Below are 16,065 nucleotides of genomic sequence, written 5' to 3' on the forward strand. Positions count from 1 at the left end.
TTTTTCCTCCTCGGCGAATCTGCAGAGAGTTTACGTCTGATCGCTGTGTTATAAGTCAGGAACTTGGCTGTGAATTTGAAGCAGAGGGAGAGTCATTGAGGAATGCTCACATTCCGTTGTGCACCTGCCTCTGGCCTTTTGTACAGCTTCTACCTGTTTCCCAGCTAGCCATGTGACCTCCCAGCACACCTCCACCACCACCTCCTCCTCCTCCTCCTCCTCCTACCTGAGCTGGACCTCTGATCAGTAGAGGCTGAGCTGGTAAAAAGGAAAGAGCAGGGGGGAGAGAGGCGGGTGAGCTTACAGGAAAAGGAGGAACATATTGTGATTCAGCAGTGGAAAGTAGACCCCTGTTCCTGGAAGAAGAAACTTCTGAAAGCAACAAGTCATGTATCTGTTCAGAGTCTTTCTATTCCTACAAGCTGATGATCTCTCCTCTTCCTCCTGACATGTTGGAGGTCTTCACTTCAGGACTCCAAGATCAAGTGATTGCCTTAAAATAGCCTTGCTGGCCCCTTCTTGAGCAGGACGTTGACTTGGACCGCTGGAACACATATTGATTCCTGGGGGCTTTTCATTTTGCCGGAGAAATTTGAAGGCTGATTTGGTGGTCTCCAGACAGAATTCCAGCTGTTCTTGTTTTTCGATAACTCTGTAGGGTGGATTTTTTTTTTTTTTTTTTCTTCTTTTTTTTTTACTATAAACTCCCACGGCGGTAAGTGCACCGAGCCAGATGGTAGTTTTGTGTTGTATTGTTCCATTTTATGTGTCGCTGATTCCTCCCGTGTGTGGCAGCTTTAAATATTTTAGACTGTAAACTGACACATTTATATGCCTTGAGCGTAATGACTTCCCACCCTCTGTAGTAATAATGCGTTAATAGAGCGTAATCCTGGGAGGCTTTCATGCAGGATTTCTTTTTTTTTTTTTTTTACAAGCAAACGTTTTTGAAGTCGTCTTGTAAAAACAGAATATTTTTAGCGTGGCTCATAATTGAATGATTTGTTTCTACTTTTCTTTTTTTTTTTTTTTTTTTTTTTTAGTTTGCTTTTCTACAACATAAGGACACTGGTGAGGCTTGGGTATGTTGGTTGCATAACCATTGTTCTGAGGAGGGCAGCAAGACCGCAGGCATTGTTCTATCCAGAGGGTTGGCTGCACCACTTACCTATAGACTAAGCCCCTAAGCGCAGGAGATTGTTCCTATGTTGGTTGCAACCCTTGCTCCCCCCTCTGAAAAGCCATCTGCAGTGGATCGTTTTTCAGAGGGCGGTTGACAGGCAGTATATCACCTCTTTAAGCAAGCAAGCCATACATTATTCTTTCCTAAGGCTGCTTTCACACTGAAAGCGCCAGCCGTTAGCGGTAAAGCAGCGCCTTTGCGCCGCTTTTTGGCCACTAGCCAGAAATGGGGTAAAAAAACCTCCCATGTTGCGGCGCTTTTCAGGCGCTTCGGAAGCGCTGCCCATTCATTGCAATAGGCAGGGGTGGTTGGGGAGCACCGTATACAGCGCTCCCAAACTGCCCCAAAGATGCTACTTGCAGGACTTTTCCGAACGTCCCGCAAACGCACCGCCCCGCCCCAGTGTGAAAGCACCCATTGTAATGAATGGGAGGCAGTTTACTCCATTCCCCCATCACCACAGTCAGTGGATCAACTTCAGTACAGCTAGCCTGCCCCAGTGGCGGTGCGTCCATAAGGGCACACGGGCGCCGCCCCCTCTCTCCTGCCACCCTCTCTATCACCAATAGATAGATTCATGCATTGCATGAATCTATCTATGGCCGCCGCTGCCACCCCCTATTCAGTCGCCCAGCCCCTTTTCGGCATCAGGCGCCTGAATTACAGCAGTAGGGTATTTTTTTTAAGCACCTGATTAGAGCCATAGGCTCTAATAGGCGTCAAAAAAGGTAAATGCTTAGCGCTCACAGTTCACTCAGCTGTGTTAGGAAAGCAAATTAATATTTGCTTTCCTAAACACTAAACCGCCTCTCTGCCAATCAGGTGCTCAGGTCTGTTACCCGTCACCTGATTGGCTGAAATGACAGGCGCTGTGATTGGACCACTATCAGGCATCCAATCATAGCAGAGGACGGGAGAAGACATCAAGGAGACCGCTCACCGACATCACCCGCTGCCCCACCGAGAGACAAGTTAAGTGCTGGGCAGACAGCGGGCAGGAGGGCACAGTGGGAGCATTTGATGGGCACAGTGGGAGCATTTGATAGGGCACAGTGGCTGCGTTTGATGGGCACATTGGTGGCATTGCAACAGGGGGGTATCCTTTTGCTTCTGATTCACTTGAGTAGGTTAGGGAGTTTCCTTTTTACTGCAATGTGTATACAGTTCCTTTCGGCTGCAGTGTTTGCAGGGCTGTCTTAACCACTTAAAGCGGGGGTCCACCTATCTATCGTTTTTTTGGTTTTTTTTTTGAGTTCATTCACAAACTTTTCTTCTCAGCATTACATACTCACATATTGTGTGTAATATGTCCGCCTTTGTCAGATTTCGTCGGAAAGAATAACTTATATTATTCACTGCAGGCGGTTTCCATCTTCATTGTGGGCATTTGAAGCCCACAAGCATTTATTTCCTGGATGTGGTGAATGCTGTGCTCCCAGCATTCACCGCTCGTTCCCGCACATGCTCAGTGACATCCTGGGAAGCCTGAGACTAGCTCCCAGGAGTCTGGGAGAGGCTAGAAACACGCCTACTCCCACGGGAGGAGAACCAAGAAGTGCAAAGAAGAATAGAAAAATAAAAGGTAATTACGGCGATTTTAATTTTTTTAAACGGCATGTCAGCATCTAGGCAAGGAAGAGAATACATACAGATATTGTTCAAAATTTGGGTGGAACCCCGCTTTAAGCCCCAGACCATTTGGCTGGCAAAAGTCCAGAGCACTTTTTGCGATTTGGCACTGCGTCGATTTAACTGACCATTGCGCGGTTGTGCAACGTGGCTCCCAAACAAAATTGATGTCCTTTTTTCCCACAAATAGAGCTTTCTTTTGGTGGTATTTGATCACCTCTGTGGTTTTTATTTTTTGCACTATAAACAAAACTAATAGCGACAATTTTGAACAAAATGCATAAATAAATTTTTTTTTCCCTCAGTTTAGGCCGATACGTATTCTTTTACATATATTTGGTAAAAAAAAATCGCAATAAGCGTTTCATTGGTTTGCGCAAAAGTTATAGCGTCTACAAAATAGGGGATAGTTTTATGGCATTTTTAGTGATGATTTTTTTTTTTTTTTTTTACTAGTAATGGCGGCGATCAGCGATTTTTATCGTGATTGCGACATTATGGCGGACACGTCGGACAATTTTGGCGCGATTTTGAGACCATTCACATTTATACAACGATCAGTGCAATTAAAAATGCACTGATTACTGTGTAAATGTGACTGACAGTGAAGGGGTTAACCACTAATTGGCGCTGTAGGGGTTAAGTGTGTCCTAGGGAGTGATTTTAACTGCGGGGGGGAGGGGCTGTGTGTGACACATCACTGATCACCGATTACAGGGAGCTGTGATCAGTGACAGTGTCATTAGGCAGAACGGGGAGATGCTTGTTTTACATCAGCATCTCTCCGTTCTTCTTCACCGTGAGACAATCGTGGGTATCCCTGCGGACATTGAGTCCGCGGGACCCGCGATCACGGTCACGGAGCTCCTGGCAGGCGCGTGCGCCCGCAAGCCGCCTCTTATAGGCCACGTACAGGTACGTTAATCTGCCTGTACGTGCCCTTCTGCCGCAGTATATCTGCGTGAGGCGGTCAGGAAGCGGTTAATGCATGGGCACCTCTGGGAACTGCCCAGGGGCCCTAGGTGCAAGGGGGGGCCCATGATAGTCTTGCATTATATCATACTTTCCAACTGTCCCAGGATTTGCCGGGCCAGTCACGGTTTTTACTAAGCTGTCCCAGGATGGCCTTTTCTTGAGCAGCATCCCGGAATCTGTACTGTGCCCTCCTGATCCCAGTATTCTGCCTCCACCCCTGTACTGTGCCCTTTGTGATTTGATTAGTCTTTGATTTACGGAATGCTTTTTGTATTGTTTAAAATCAATTTTATCGAAAGAATTAATAAATAAATAAATGTTAAGGCTACTTTCACATGGGTGGTTACAAAACGAACAGCAGATTTGTGCAGCAAGAATCACAGGCTTATGGGAACAGCTGCCATCCAGGAAGTTTATACAAATCAATGACAGGTCTATAGTGGCCGCATTTCAATACACACACATATTCACCAAACTATTCAATTCACACTGTGTTACACTAGACTGAGCTATGGGCAGCAGTTTTGTTAGCATTGCAAGTGGCAGTAATGAGCATTTTACTGATGCCAACCAATCAGAAAGCAGCTTTCATTATACATGTTGGCAAATTAAGTTGGTTGCTATGGCCTACAGCTTTACTTCATGGATTTTGGCCATCAAAACTTATTAATTAATAGAATGGTACAGCGATATACAATTGCCCGCAGCAACTCTATTTCAGTTCCTGAAGTTTGTGCAGTTGTACTGAACTTGGTGCAGGATAAGCAATAAAATCTGATTGATTATTAGGGTTTATTACAATACACTGATAACATGCATATTGGCTGACCTTTAAGGCATGGCGTGTTCACCATAATGTTTCTTACTTGTTAAGGCAATACTCAGTTAGCATGGGGTTCCCTGCTGTTTAGGCAAGGCTCAGTCAGCATTGAACTACTCAGTTTTTAGGGCCCATTCACACCAGAAACAGTGCATCTACTACACATTTTTTCATGCACTTCTTTCCTTCTTTGTACTTTTATGCACACTGTGATGCGGTGCGTCTGTGCACGCTTTCGTGTGTTTGCAGTGCACGAAAATGCAGCTTGCTGTACTTCCTCCTTTTTTTTGCACTGTATTGTAATAGTGTGCATTGTATGGTATGCCCATAGGATAACCTGGATTTTGGACTATCTATGCACTTGGAATGCAGTCAAAAATGCATCCAAAAGGCATGGATTGGTCAGCATCCCCCACCCCCCCCCCGTTGAGGTATGGCTTGGTCTGCACGGTGCTCTCCAGCTGTTGAGGCATGGCTTGGTCTGCACGGTGCTCTCCAGCTGTTGAGGCATGGCTTGGTCTGCACGGTGCTCTCCAGCTGTTGAGGCATGGCTTGGTCTGCACGGTGCTCTCCAGCTGTTGAGGCATGGCTTGGTCTGCACGGTGCTCTCCAGCTGTTGAGGCATGGCTTGGTCTGCACGGTGCTCTCCAGCTGTTGAGGCATGGCTTGGTCTGCACGGTGCTCTCCAGCTGTTGAGGCATGGCTTGGTCTCCACGGAGCTCTCCAGCTGTTGAGGCATGGCTTGGTCTCCACGGAGCTCTCCAGCTGTTGAGGCATGGCTTGGTCTGCACGGTGCTCTCCAGCTGTTGAGGCATGGCTTGGTCTGCACGGTGCTCTCCAGCTGTTGAGGCATGGCTTGGTCTGCACGGTGCTCTCCAGCTGTTGAGGCATGGCTTGGTCTGCACGGTGCTCTCCAGCTGTTGAGGCATGGCTTGGTCTGCACGGTGCTCTCCAGCTGTTGAGGCATGGCTTGGTCTGCACGGAGCTCTTCAGCTGTTGAGCCATGGCTTGGTCAGCATAGACCTTTCAGTTATTAGGGCCTACATGTTCCATCCTGCTCTCACAGACCATTGACTTTCCACACCAGCCAAAAACTAATAGCTGACCTGCTTCTCAACTTGGCTTTTTGTTGGCTAATATATGCAAAATGGAGCTAAAGTTGAGCTTTGGCCAACCTCAGCTAAGCCCATTCTTTCATTTACCCCACAGAACAAGGTAAACTTGCTTTCTATGGGCAATGCTTGCCTTTTTTGATCTGGCTTTCATAGCACAGCCCACATTTGTAGTTAGGAAAAAGCCCAGCTTGTCAGGCACTGAATACATTAATCCAGTGCATAGTTGTTGTTTGCATGCTCTTATCCTGTTTGCTTTTTCTGGTAAAGAACTGGAAGCCACAGACCAGTGCTTTCGCTTTTCCTTTAATCCCTAACCACCTGTTATTATAACCTATTTCACCTCATCGTCACCGTTTTGTAGTTATGTGACAGCAGAGTTTATGTATTACTGTGCTGGGCTGATGTGGATTATCCCACTTGCAGCGGCTTCACTCTGCACAGGAATAGAAAGCTTTAAAAATGAAAACTAGTTTGGCCTGAGGACAGGGTGTGACCACATTAGCATAATTCTTCTCTGTTCAGTTTTGTCAGTGAGTGGCTTTCTTCTCTCTAATAGTTTTTTAATTATTTGTTTATATAAAGTTTGTTTGTGTATATAGCAAGGTCCCAGGCCTCCTTGTGATCTAATGGGAACCTCCCAGGTCTGTATGTAGTGGGTTGTGAGGCATGGTGGGTGCAGAGTAGTTGGTTATTGGGCGCCAGACACTTCTTGAATGCAAAAGAAAGTTTATTTCTCTTAACAAACTTTTTGAGGGAGAGAGGGTTAGGGCCAGGACATCCTTAGGTAGTTGCAAGATTAATTGGCAGACTCCGAGACTTCAATAGGAGGAAAGGCATCCAGCAAGACTCCACATCTGCATGTGCAGGAATGCTGTCTCCTATGGCAACAGTCTTGAACAGTTCCTAACACAAAGCTGAACAGCTCCTTTCTATTCCACTACAATCAGTTCTTCAGCCCACTGAGCTCCTGGTCTCTCACTAGACCCGCTGCTTCACTGCCACTGAATCCCTTGAGCTTCTCCAATCTTCAAGGTTTTCTGCTGGGTCCCAAGTTTGGCACTCTAGATACCTCCTCAAGCTTCACCCCTGCTGGCCTGCTCGGTCCCTGGCTTGACACACAAGGCTGCTCTGCAAACGTCACCTCTGCTGGTTGGGTCCCTGACTTGATACCCACTGAAGATTCCTGATTCTTCACCGTCCCCGGTTGGTGAGAATTCTGCTCCGGTACTTCAGTTACTCACTGTGGTCCCTGGTAATTAGGCAGATAGTCCCTTACTGGCGACAACTTCCCCTCTACCTCCGACCGTGACAGGTTTTCTGGCCGTCAGAACCATCACTTTTGGTTGGACTGCAAGCCACAATCCCAACCCAGCGCTGCTCTCTTGCTTCTGGATAGGCCCTCAGACAGCCTAGCAGCCAGATATGCCTGGGATAGGCCCAATCTCTGGCCTAGCAGCCCGGGCAGTACAACATACGTCCACCCAGACAGCCGTCCGGGTGGCACAGAACACAGATCACCTGACTCCACCCGAATATATAGGCTCTCCCGGTAGGCCAAGGGATTCAAGAAAACCATTGCCCGTTGGCTGAGATACCCCACATACCCATAACCTGACCTTGCATTGCCCTTCTCTTATCTAGTACCACCAAGTAAGGATGAGCTCTGTCGTGTTCGCACATTCTACGTGCCGTGCCCGCCAGAAAGTCGGCACGGCGCTGTGCTAATCACAGGCAGTGAGACATTTTCCAATCTCTGCAGCCACACATCGGGAAAATGTCTCACTGCCTGTGATTAGCGCAGCGCCGTGCCGACTTCCTGGCGGGCTCGGCACATGGAGTGTGCGAACACACCGGAGCTCATCCTTACCACCAAGTACCCGGCCACCTAGTGGTAGAAGAGAAAAGTGCAACAAGGCCAAACTTAGTTAGAAATCAATAGATCTCTAACAATCAACCAGGATAACTATTCCTGGCAAGTAAATTTGTGAGGCGCAACCCTGCCTAAACTCCAGGGTACTACATGTAGTTGCCAACATTTAAGCACTTGAGGACCAAACCTTTTCTTGCACTTTTTTTTTAAATATCCCCAATTTTTTTTTTTTTTTTAAACTAAGTTTTTTTCCCCAGTTTATGCCGATATGTACCATATTTTTTGGTAATAAAAATAGCAATGAGCGCATATTGATTGGTTTGTGCAAAAATTATAGCATCTACAAAATAGGGGATAGATTTATGGCATTATTATTATTATATTTTATAACATATTTTTTATCAGGACTGCGACTTTATGGCAGACCCTTTTTACACATTTTTCAAACCACTGACAATTATACAGCTTTCAGTGCTATAAAAATGCACTGATTACTGTGTAAATGTCACTGGCAGGGAAGGGGTTAACACTAGGAAGCGATCAAGGGATTAACTGTGTTCCCTGACTGTGTGTTCTAACTGTGGAGGGAGGGGACTGACTATAGGAGATGACAGGTGTTCCTAGCTATTAAGAACTCACGATCTGCCTCTCCTCTCAGAACAGGGGTTTGTGTGTTTACACACACATGTCCCTGTTCTGCCTCTCGTGCCTGCAACCGCCGGCCACGAGCATCGGCACCCCCACAATGCAGCGCGCACACCTGCTATCCCGCTTTAAGGACCCAACGTACAGCTACAACGGTTCGTGGGATCATGCCGACCTGCCGCAGTATAATGACGGTGGCTGGTTGGCAAGTGGTTAAACGCCTTTACAGGTTACCTGTTTAGCGTTACAGAGGAGGTCTAGCACTAGAATTATTGCTCTCCCGTTCACGGCGATTCCCCGCATGGATGGTGTGAACACTGTTTTACATATGTGTGTGCGACTTGCGTATGCATTCTCTTCTGCGCGTGAGCACTGAGGGATGGGGGGGAGTGCTTTTAATTATTTTTCTTTTCTTTATTTTCCTTTTTATTTTTACACTGTCCCCTTCTTCCTTCCCTTTTTTTTTTTTTTTTTTTTTTATCACTTTTATTCCTTTTACAAGAAATGTAAACATCCCTTGTAATAGAAATAAGGATGACAGGTTCTCTTTTTGAAGAGTCAAAAAACCCCAAATCTCTTTACCCTTTTTAAAAGGAAAAGATCAAAAAAAAACTTTTGAACTTTTTGCTTGAAAAGGAAAAAAAATAAAAAAAACTTGTTTACTTCCATCATGGACCGAAAGGGACGTTGCTTCAGTCCTCCAAGACCATAGAGGTGATCAAAGGGGATCTACTGCGTGCGTGCGTTCTCGGGCGAACCAAAACGGTAAGCCGGAGAGACGCCGGCAAGCAGCGGGGAGATGTCCCCTCCCGCCGCTTCTGAAAGCGTTCCATTGGCTCATGAGCCGCTCGAAATGCTTTCAAGAGAAAGCCAGTCGCTGGCTGAACAAACCAATACTGGGGTTATGGGCGATATCTTCAGACAAAACGTGTGTATTATAATGTATGTATTGCAGTTGGCAAGTGGTTTAAAGTATGGCATTTGTGTTCCTAAGAAGGTATTCATACCTCATCGAACCTCAAAAAAAAAAAAAATTAATTATTTGGGCTGGATTCATACTATAAAAATTCAGCATTTCGGTTTTTACAGGGTTTGCTCTGCTTTAGGCTCAGTTCAAACTGCTGCTGTTTTGGGACAAGTTCTTCTGACATTTAAGGCTTACAATGTCAAAGTTCACCCCCCCAACCACAAGCTTAAATGGGTGGATCTTGCACATCCGTGGCTAAGTACAGAAGGGACCGCCACTATTTTCCAGCCCCTTTGGTCCAAGAACAATCGATCGGGTGAAATGCTGTTGCAATAATGTTTCAAGCATTTAGCCCTTGCAGTGCAGGAATGGGGAGACACTGCAAGGTTACTTAAAAAAAAAAAAAAAAAAAAAAAAAAAAACATTGACTCCAGATATAAGTATTGGCAAAGTTCAATTTTTCTTGTGTATAAGGGTTATACGGGTGCGACAGCTGAACTGGTATAACTCGTTATCAAACCCTCCTTTCTCCTCCAAAAAGAATACAGATCAAGTAGGACAAGCACCTGTAGAGAAGTCTAAGGCTCGATTCACACCTATGCATGTTGCTTTTGGGCGTTTTTGGAGGTTTTTTTTTCATGCTTGCCACGTTTTTGAGCAGCGTTTTTGCTGCGTTTTTGCCGCGATTTGCGTTTTGCGTTTTTTTTTTTTTTTTTTTTACAGTCTAAAAAAAAAATTAAAAAAAAAAAAAAAAAAAAAGGCAAAAACGCTGCAAAAACGGTGCACTTGCGTTTTTGATGCTTGTCCATTGAATTCTATTACATGCAAAACGCTGCATTTTGCATGAAAAAAAGTCCCTGACCCTTTCCAAAAATGCAGAGAAACAAAAAGGCATTGATGTGAACATGTTCCATAGGAACCCATGTTAAAAAATTCCCGTGCATTTCTGCAAAATGCAAAATGCATCAAAAAACGCGCTAGTGTGAATGGAGCCTAATGCCCCGTACACACGGTCGGACTTTGTTCGGACATTCCGACAACAAAATCCTAGGATTTTTTCAGACGGATGTTGGCTCAAACTTGTCTTGCATACACACGGTCACACAAAGTTGTCGGAAAATCCGATCATTCTGAACGCGGTGACGTAAAACACGTACGTCGGGACTATAAACGGGGCAGTGGCCAATAGCTTTCATCTCTTTATTCTGAGCATGCGTGGCACTTTGTCCGTCGGATTTGTGTACACACGATCGGAATTTCCGACAACGGATTTTATTGTCGGAAAATTTTATATCCTGCTCTCAAACTTTGTGTGTCGGAAAATCCGATGGAAAATGTGTGATGGAGCCTACACACGGTCGGAATTTCCGACAACACGCTCCGATCAGACATTTTCCATCGGAAAATCCGACCGTGTGTACGGGGCATAAGAAGTTTCACCCCTTATCACAGCGTGCCTAAGGGTCTGCCCAGCCACCAGGCTTGTGTGGCCTGTTGTGTCAACTGCTGTTGACAGGGTGATCCTCAGCCTGTACAGAGCAGGTGAAAAGGGGTCAAAGTATTCTGGCGGGCAGACCAGGAACACTGCTGCTTTTGGATTGTCCTCTACTGTTAAAATTTCAACTGAAAATACTGAAAAATATAAAAATGGAAAAGGGCCAAGGGTGTAGGGTGGGTCTGCAGATATGAGGGTTTCCCAAAAATGACTGATAAGTTCCTGTATGTGGTAAAAGATTTCTCTGGGAAACACTTACTGAACACTGTATAGAACATGCCCTTGATATTTTGCCGGGTGACTACATGTCTGGTATCTGACATGAGAGAGGAATGCAGCAATTCCAATGAGGGCTGCTTTTGAGATAATTCACTCAGGCTAACATTGTTGTGGGCAGAAGCTGCAAAATGTATGAAGCAAGTTTCATTATTTTCGTGTTACCCTGTTTTACAACAATTTTTTTTTTTTCATGGCAAAGACTAATGGTGGCAGTGAAAGGCCCCGACACCTAGAGCTAATTTGTTATATATTTACTTTTTTTATGTTTATATATATATATATATATATATATATATATATATATATATATATATATATATATATATATATATATATATATATATATATATATATATATATATATATAATATAATATTATTTTTTTTTTTTTTTTTTTTTCTCTGAAACAACCCTGGGCCAGTCAGTATCTAAAAAGTGCTGAAGTGCTTCATGTAAACATGCTGTGCCTGGTGCCACACTCCCCTCTCATGTCCACACTCACTATAAAAAATGGACCCTCAGCTTTGCAGTCTGAGGGTCAAACACGCTTGTTTCTGGTGTTGGGAAGATGGGTCTCTGAATCTGCTTAGTAGGGTCTCCAAGTATTGATCTTTGGGGCAGCTAAGATTTTCACCAGGCTCGACAAAACAAAATGATGCTCATTGTGAAGTACTGTAAAATTTATTTTATTTGCGCAGTCATGAGTAAAGCTTATTCCAGATAAAACGAGCATGGGACAATCGTACGCCTCTTCCGGGTTCGCCGCGGCTCGGAGGGGGGAAGTGACTGCATTGGTTGTAAAACCAGAAATGCGTAAAATGCATTTTACTCCTCCTCCTCCAAGGCGTCATCGAGGACATCACTTCTGGTTTCTAGATGATCCAATTTATACCCAAGGAGAGAACTCGACTGTGCGGTAAGAGAGAAGGACTTCTCTCCTTAGGTATAAATTGGATCATCTAGAGCAAGGTTCTTCAAACTATGGCCCTCCAGTTGTTCAAGAACTACAATTCCCATCATGCCTAGCCATGTCTATGAATGTCAGAGTTTTACAATGCCTCATGGGATGTGTAGTTCCGCAACAGCTGGAGGGCCGTAGTTTGAGGATCCCTGATCTAGAGCCATATGATCGTCCCATGCTTGTTTTATCTGGAATCTTGTACATTTTTTTTTTTTTTTTTACTTATGACTGCACAAATACAATACATTTTACAGTTCTTACAGGTTGTTTCACTTTTACTTTTCACTTTTTTTCTTTTTTTTTTTTAATAAGATTCAGTTGTCAATTTTATTGATTGGAGCTATAGACAGCTGAAGTTCTATGCACATTTTTGCTGCGAGTCTGGTCCCACCACATTGCCACCTCCTGAATTGTCAGTGAGGTTCCTCATCACTTCAAAGGAAAAGCAGGTAGTAGGGCAGCTATTCTTTACCAGGGTTTTGTGGAATTTTAAGGTCTCTTTGTAAACCCAGTTGCATGGCACCAGTGGAGTTTCTCTTGTTTTACAGATACGCTACCACTAACAGTAATTGCCTCTATAGCTGTCTATAATGGATTGATTCTTGCCACCCTCAATGTAAGGGGCATTCTTCACAATGACCACTAACGTAAGGGGGTTGTGCACATACAGTTAGTATGTCTGTCCTCATTTCTATTCTGGCCATTAATAATATTGTGTATGTGTGTGTGTATGTATATGTGTATGTGTATATATATATATATAATATTATTAGGATTAAGGTGTTCAGTGGAGCTGTTTTTGGTCAGGTAAATTTAGTTGTGCTTACTGTAGTCAGTGCAGCTAATTAATTAGACCTCCAATTCCCAGAGGATGCCATCTGTGGGCAAACGCATCAGATGGAGTGTGTGTGACGGCATCATGTGCCGGCGGGTCGGAAGACACTGTGGTCAGCATGTTTTTTTACAATTGCTGCCTTTGGACACTGTCTAAATGTAAGTGTAGCTCTTTTATTAATAAAGCCATCTTGGTTATATTGCACTGAGGCTTTTCCCTGTTTACTGGTTCTTGTAGTCCATTGACGAAGCATACCATTGAGAGTCTGTTGCCAGTGGGAGCATCTTACCTGAAGATGGAGTCTGTGCACTCTTGATCTATGTAATTCAAGATTCTTTTCTTTTTGGTAAGCCCCCTCCCCCCCCCCCCCCCCCCCCTCCTTTTTTTTTTTTTTTTTTCTTTTCCTTAAAGGAGCACTTGGAATGAGCACATGAAGCCCTGATAAACTGAACTCTCAACTCAAACCACACATGGACTTTGTATTATATTAGATGTTATCTGCGTTGGATCCTATTTCACTAAGAGTCACTGCACTTTTTAATATTTACAGTATCTAACAAAAGTGAGTACATCTCTCACATTTTTATAAATATTTTATTATATCTTTTTTTATTATATCTTTTCGTGTGACAACACTGAAGAAATGACACTTTGCTACAATGTAAAGTAGTGAGTGTACAGCTTGTATAACAGTGTAAATTTGCTGTCCCCTCAAAATAACTCAACACACAGCCATTAATGTCTAAACCGCTGGCAACAAAAGTGAGTACACCCCTAAATGAAAATGTCCAAATTGAGCCCAAAGTGTCAATATTTTGTGTGGCCACCATTATTTTTCAGCACTACCTTAACCCTCTTGGGCATGGATTCACCAGATGGTGGATGTTGGAGACCTTGCGCTCCTCCACCTTCCATTTGAAGATGCTCAAAAGGGGTTAAGGTCAGGGGCGTTCCTAGGTGGCAAAAAGACCAGGGGCTTCAGCCCAAAGTCCACGGCCTGCATGGGGGGGCTGCGGCGGTGGTCCAGCGTTTTTTGGCTGGGCGGTGGGGTTGTGTGGCAGGGGGTAAGCTCACTTGCTGGTTGCTGCCTGGCGTACCTGTGCCCATCAATGCTGACCACTAAACTCGCCTACCTGCCACACTGACCTACCCGACATACACGCACTGACCTACCCGACATACACGCACTGACCTACCCGACATACACGCACTGACCTACCCGACATACACGCACTGACCTACCTGACATACACGCACTGACCTACCTGACATACACGCACTGACCTACCTGACATACACGCACTGACCTACCTGACATACACGCACTGACCTACCTGACATACACGCACTGACCTACCTGACATACACGCACTGACCTACCCACCTGACACGCACTGACCAACCCACCTGACATACACGCACTGACCTACTTGACATACACGCACTGACCTACCTGACATACACGCACCTACATACACTGACGGTAGTGACAGACGCTGACCTACCTGACCAGGAGACTTCATGTGTCCTGTAGCAGCAGCTCAGCTATAGTGTGCGGTGCGCGTCCATCTTCACAGCAGGCAGCCAGAGGAGAGGAGCCGAGCGGGGATCTCGTGCTGAGGCTGAATTGTAATTCCCACCTTCTGGAGCCTGCAGCGCCTATGATGGATGTCACATGTCCCACGGTCCCACCATTGGACCAGTGAGACGTCCATCAGTGCTGCAGGCTCCAGAAAGCGGGACCTGTTATGTGAATCGGCCACGCTTGGCGGCGTTTGGGATAAGATAGGTCTGCGCTTGGGGCTATAAATAGAACGGTGCCCACTAGAGACTCTGGCTTTTCGGGACCCACTCGGGGCCTCAGCCATGGTGAGCCCCCCCCCCCCCCCGCCAACGCCGCTAGTTTAGGTCTGGAGACATGCTTGGCTAGTCCATTACCTTTACCCTCGGCTTCCTTAGCAAGGCAGTGGTGGTCTTGGAGGAATGTTTGGGGTTGTTATCATGTTGGAATACTGCCCTGTGGCCCAGTCTCTGAAGAGAGGGGATTATGCTCTGCTTCAGTATGTCACATTGGTTCCTTCAATGAACTGTAGCTCTCCAGTGCCGGAAGCACTCATGCAGCCCCAGACCGTGACACTCCCACCACCATGCTTGACTGTAGGTAAGACACACTTGTCTTTGTACTCCTCACCTGGTTGCCGCCACTCACACTTGACACCATCTGAACCAAATAAGTTTATCTTGGTCTCATCAGACCACAGGACATGGTTCCAGTAATCCATGTCCTTAGTCTGCTTGTCTTCAGCAAACACTTTGCGGGCTTTCTTGTGCATTATCTTTAGAAGGGGCTTCCTTCTGGGACAGCCACACAGAACAATTTGATGCGATGTATGGTCTAAGCATTGACAGGCTGACCACCCACCCCTTCAACCTCTACATCAATCATATATCTATTTCCCAAAGACAACCTCTGGATATGACGCTGAGCATGTGCATTCAACTTCTTTGGTTGACCATGGCAAGGCCTGTTCTGAGTGGAACCTGTCCTGTTAAACGGCTGTATGGTCTTGGCCACCATGCTGCAGCTCAGTTTAAGGGTCTTGCCAATCTTCTTATAGCCTAGGCCATTGATGGCGAACCTTGGCATCCCAGATGTTTTGGAACTAGTTTCCCATGATGCTCATGCACTCTGCAATGTAGTTGAGTATCATGGGAAATGTAGTTCAAACACATCTGGGGTGCCAAGGTTCGCCATCACTGGCCTAGACCATCTTTATGTAGAGCAACAATTCTTTTTTTCAGATCCTCAGAGTTCTTTGCCATGAGGTGCCATGTTGAACCTCCAGTGACCAGTATGAGAAAGTGAGAGCGATATCACCAAATTTAACACACCTGCTCCCTATTCACACCTAAGACCTTGTAACACTGAGTCACATGACATCGGGGAGGGAAAATGGCTAATTGCGCCCAATTTGGACATTTTCCCTTAGGGGTGTACTCACTTTTGTTGCCAGCGGTTTAGACATTAATGGCTTTGTGTTTGAGTTCTTTTGAGGGTACAGCAAATTTACACTGTTCTACAAGCTGTACACTCACTACTTTACATTGTAGCAAAGTGTCATTTCTTCAGTGTTGTCACATGAAAAGATAAAAGAAGATAATAAAATATTTACAAAAAAAAAATAAAGTGAGGGGTGTACTCACTAGGGCATGCCACGTATATACATTTTTTATTTTTTTTATTAGGCACACCTTTATTGATCATGCTAATGTGCTTTGCCCCGTAGTTAC

The 16,065-nt window shown here is 45.1% G+C and overlaps 1 protein-coding gene across 1 annotated transcript in view; it reads left to right on the forward strand.

Moving 5' to 3' along the window:
* Positions 1–218: 218 nt before the first annotated feature.
* Positions 219–16,065, forward strand: part of PRRG2 (proline rich and Gla domain 2) — an 89,558-nt gene continuing 73,711 nt past the window's right edge. The window contains exon 1 of the mRNA XM_073602167.1: positions 219–715. The gene's annotated coding sequence lies outside the window, so the exon portion shown is untranslated. The remainder of the gene's footprint in view (positions 716–16,065) is intronic.

Source organism: Aquarana catesbeiana, linkage group LG10 (genome assembly GCF_042186555.1).
Source record: "Aquarana catesbeiana isolate 2022-GZ linkage group LG10, ASM4218655v1, whole genome shotgun sequence".
NCBI classification, from domain to species: domain Eukaryota; kingdom Metazoa; phylum Chordata; class Amphibia; order Anura; family Ranidae; genus Aquarana; species Aquarana catesbeiana.